The following is a 5,453-nucleotide window of genomic DNA, read 5'->3' on the forward strand; positions in this document are numbered from 1 at the left end:
TAACTCACTTAAAGACTTTCTTTCACCACTAGACATAGTCATTCGCTTAAAGACCTTCTTTCACCACTAGACACAGTCATAATCGCCGACAAGTAGTAAAGGCAGTAAGCTTGCAATAAAGAGGATTGTTCTACGGCATCGCCCCATCGTTCCTTCGAACTCAGGGCACCCGTTCATGGTAATTCAAATGCTTGCGAATCTCCTTTGAAAAAATTAGACATTGTCAATAGGACTTGGCACTTAACCAAGGTTTACCCTACTCAGACATATGACACGGGCATCTAAAATCGAAATCTGAAAGCATCATTAATGGGAAGACATAATAACAACTGGGGGCTGAAAAATTGAAATGAAAGAGCTAGGGAAAGAACTAAGTATACCTTGACCTTTTGTGCAGACATACACCAAGTAAATCTAAGTCAATTTGAAAACGGTTTATATTCCCGCAATTCTGGAAAAGATGGCCTTAAAAGCCTAAAGCATATGCCAAACGGGCACAAGTATATCTTGACGCCTGCACCCTGGCTTCCAGCAAATCCTTAGACAGCATTCCAAAAATCGTAACAGTATTTTGATTCACTCATGTAATCCTGTACGAACCCTTCTATAAGTCAACCTACTTAGGACACCTCGGATTGTACACAGTAGGATTCGGATTTTAAAATAATTTTTAAAGACTTTTTCGAACATAATAAAGTGTCGTTGGTTTAAGCTAAGTATGCGTTTATCTCAATGTTGCAAGTGAGTCAAAAGATTTCCAAATATGATTATGGGTAAAGAAAGGCACCTAGCTTTTGGACAAGGCACACTTCAACATGTGACTACCTTGACCATGGCAATGTCGCACAATACGACATTTACAAGAGAAGCAGCAAAATCACTACTCGAACGTACCTCGCACTAAACGAGTCTGGTTCAAACTATTTATGATCCATGTCACCATGAATGCATAAAAACGTATGCAAAGCATTATAGCACCAAGCCAATCCCGTAGCTACAATTGGGGGCTTGAGAAAAACACTCTAAAAATGCTCGAAATGACGATTTTATCGCAAATTCTCGACGCTAATGCTATACATACATCATAGGGACACGATCCTAAGGTCTAATCATGTAAAACGAACCTTAGAATGGCTACAACCCCTCCCAAATTCTAAGCGCTACTTAGAATATATAAAGTCACCCCACTAACAAGGGTAACTGAAAATCGCGAGTCACCAAAACTCCGATCAAACTACTGCACGTAACGCTCGCCCTACAAGCGTCCCCGTTACACAGTCTACCTCGTTCCAAAGCAAAAGCGAAAGAAAAAAATCAAGGATAAGAACTGTCAAAATATACCCAGAGATAATTTTCAACGCCCAGAGCTGGGCGCCTATATCTTTAACGCCCCAGCCTGGGCGCTGAATATTTCTGCTAGCCAAGTTTTGCCCAGATATAAAAATAAAACACCTATGAATCCTCGCATCGAGCAAAGTAATAAGCCGTGCAAACCCACGCAGAAGGTGCTACACTTGTTCGAACACCTGAACGAGGCGTAATAAAGTACTCCAATGCAAAAAATAATAATGATATCCCAACACCTGGAGGAATGTTCTAAGACACGCCGTTAGGCCACACAAGCCTACGTCGCACCATAAGTTCAACCGTCCCACGGTACAAGGCATAGTTCACTAATGTAGGCACGACCAAGATCACGTGTAAAAGAGGCAAAGACTACTTATCGCCCAAATTCAAAATGCAAGCCACACGACTTCTACATTAAGGATTAAACGTAGCAAAATATTACCTACCACGTAAGGGATAGCTCGCACCTACACGAGCGGAACCCCAAGGCATCTTTCTCGAAAGAACCTACAAAAATCGTACGCCAAAAGGAAAGCATCCCAACATGCATACTTGGGGGCTCCAAGCTACGAAACAACCATAGAAAAATAAAAAAAATCTCGAAACAAATGTTTGAACAATCGAAAGGGTACGATGTTTGAGCCCACTTCATAAAAGGGCCTGAACCCTATCAAGCTTCTAAGCAAACTATTCAAAATCAGTCGTTGCTCAAAAAAAAATGAAACAATTCAAGCAAACTGATTAATGGGCCGCACACAACAGCCATTCTATGAACGCTCGTTCGCACATACATATCATCATTCTAAGTATCGAACATTCACGAACGCGTTCAAAAGAAGAATGATATATACAAGAGCGATCAAAATCTTACGCCTCAAGGTATGTTCCTCGGGCCATATAGACTCGCCCAACTATCGCAATAACTAGAGCAACAGTTCCTTAAAATAATCGCCCCAAAGCGACAAGCACCGTAGTCCACCAGTCGGCTACGGCTTCTCAAGAAAATCATCACGTTCTAAAAACAAAAAAAACAAAAGAAAAGAGAATACATAGAACTTCCAAGTGAAATAAACGAATGAACAAGAGGCCAACTGTGTCATCAAAAGACCAGCCCAAACAACACTTTCAACGCCCCACCTGGGCGTGAATTATTTCAACGCCCAGGCCTGGGCGCCGAAAATGAACCCAGGCTAAAAAAAGGCCCTAATTTCTATTGGGCCCTGCCGCATCCATTTGACTCGAAAATTGCCAATTTCCTTACTGAAAGTTGCACCTCACGACTTTGTCAAGAGTAGCACACCACTACGAAGATCGCTCGCACTTACGAGCACGATCCCAAACACAATCAAGGACATTACAAAATGTGTATCCCCAAAGAACCTCTTTGACAAGAACTGACCGCCAAGCACGAGTGCTTGGTGGCTCGAAAGAAAATATATATTTCAAAAGAAATTGTGAAAAGTTAAAACAATATTCCCAGACTACACTGTACGAAGTCCCGTGTTTGGATAACTTCAAAAGATAAAACCGGATTACGACCTCAAAACAAAGGTCGTTGTTGATACTTATACATAGTCCCCCAATCAAGGACTCAGGTAATGGCAAAATTGAGCCATGAAGACTAGCTCAAAACCATGAAAGAAGATGACCACGAGACTATTGTCCATCTAAACACATTGTCAACCCACCAACAGGTTGTAATCACAAAAGCCCTTCTACATAGGCTAAACAAGAAGTTCAAAATGGGCTCGCCCACCCTCAGCGGGCGGGGCTTGCGTCACAAGCCGCGCATATCCTCAGTTTTCGAAAGAAATAAAATCTTCAAATTTAAAATAGGCTCGCCATCGTCAGCCGGCGGGGTCTACGGCGCAAACCACATAGGTCCTTATTTTCAAAAAAACAAAATAAATTTCAAAACAGATTCGTCCACTTCTATCGGACGGGGCGTCCACCCTCAGCGGACAGGTTCGCCATCTTCAGCCGGCGGGGTCTACGTCACAAACCGCGTAGGTCCTTATTTTCAAAACATCCAAACAGATTCGTCCACTACTATCGGACGGGGGGTCCACCCTCAGCGGACAGGCTCGCCCACCTTCAGCGGGCGGGGTCTGCGTCACTAACAGCGCAGGTCCTTAGTCGCTGCAGCGATAACTTTTATCGGTTTTCCCTTTTTCCAAAAATTAAAGGATCGGTTTTCCCTTTTTTCGAAAATTAAAGGATTGGTTTTCCCTTTTTCCAAAAATTAAAGGATTGGTTTTCCCTTTTTCCAAAAATTAAAGGATTGGTTTTTCGTTTTTCCAAAAAAGAACGATGTGCTGGATTTTCCTTCGTTTTACGTCCTATAAAAACAAGGGGGTTTTCTCGTTTAGCTAGCCCTGAAAATGAGAATCTTTAAAAACGTTTTACCTCGTGATTGGGCTTGGCCAGGCCCAATTACACTTTACAGCTTTGATTTGGAAAACATTTGTAGCTACTCCCAATGACAAAGTGAGGGAGTTTCTACGCATCTTTAGATCCTTCCAATGACAAAGTGAGGAAGTTTCTATACTATCAGTTGACAAATCCCAATGACACGTGAGGGATATGCCGACACTTCAAGTGATGACCCTTTAGTCAAATGTTATCACTCGGGGGCTCGTGAGACCCTCGCAAAACAGGTCACATACACCATGGCTTGTGTGACGCACTCCGTCTAATACTTTTGACCGTCGTCTTACTCCAAGACTCAGTCAAAGTGGGGGCTAACTGTAGACACCTACTTTTGTCCCCGTTCCCGCAAGGGAAAGGTTCGATGATGAAAGCATAAAAACTCCACTTGACAACGCATCTCCTATAAAATAAACGAATCTCGATTCCCCATTTCATTTCACCCGAAACCTGCTATTTATGGAAACCTGCTAAAAATAGTAATTGCCGTAAAAGGTAGCTTCTAAAAGTGGAAAAACATAAGAATTAGGTGTTGCACTCCAACATAAATCCTAAATGAGATAGAGAACTGCGAGAATCCTATTCCTAATAGGATTCGGAAATAAGAGTTACGTATTAATTAAAATCCTAACGAGCCTAGAGTTCGTAACAGGCCCAGACGCATTCCGTCACAAAATTGATACGCGCTAAAAGACTCGAATTAATCTCAAACTCTACGGATTTTAGGAATCCGAATCTGACTAAACAAAACTGCCCATACCCTATTTTCAACGCCTGGCTCTGGGCGCCGAAATCTTCGGCGCCTAGGCCTGGGCGCTGAAAATACCTGGGTACGTCTCTTTTCCTAATTCTTTGTGGATTAGAACTCTGCAATTCTATCTTTCCACGAACTCTTCCCTATAAATAGGCCCCTAGTTTCGACGTGAAACGACACACAACAACACATAATATATTCTGAGTATTGACTCTAAACCCCTTAGCCTAAGCCTCTCGCTGCGAAACTGTTCACGCGTTCTGTCGCAATCGATCCATAAATCGAACAGAACGTATCCTGTCCCATAATTGAGATTCGTTAAATAAAAAGGAGAAATAGCAAAGTCAAAGTGGTTAGTTTTCTGAGAACCGTGACGCACCTCTCAAGGGTGCGTCGTAATGTGTCCCTTTTCGATGATTTAACTGCTTTCCTCACCCTTTTTATGAACTGTTAAACTAACCTAATCTGATTGTTCTATCACGCCTAACAAATATAATATTTTTGGGAAATCGGATTATCATGCTAGGTCCCTTAATGTTATTTAAATCAGATAATCACGATCGAATTAGTATTATATGTTGCATATTGCTAAAACCAACTCAGATTAGTTTAATAGTTAATGCATGTCCCTTCAATTATTTATGCTGAGCTAGTAAGGATATCCTGCCTCTGGAGTTATCGACGAGCGAATTACTCCTCTCGGTAGTTACAGTCCCCCGAACCCTCAATCTCTACCTTGCGGGTGTATATTGAGAGATCCCCACACCAGGGATCACAAGGGAACCTACGGCCGTCGTGGTCAAACATAATTGCACTCCCTTTATGTCACGATAACCGGGTTTTGTCAGTTTTTCTCATTGTCGTTAAAAACTGAATGGCGACTCCTATATTACTAGTCAATTTGGTGTATACTCACAGGGAATCC

The sequence above is a fragment of the Spinacia oleracea genome, chromosome 6 (assembly GCF_020520425.1).
Source record: "Spinacia oleracea cultivar Varoflay chromosome 6, BTI_SOV_V1, whole genome shotgun sequence".
Taxonomy (NCBI): domain Eukaryota; kingdom Viridiplantae; phylum Streptophyta; class Magnoliopsida; order Caryophyllales; family Amaranthaceae; genus Spinacia; species Spinacia oleracea.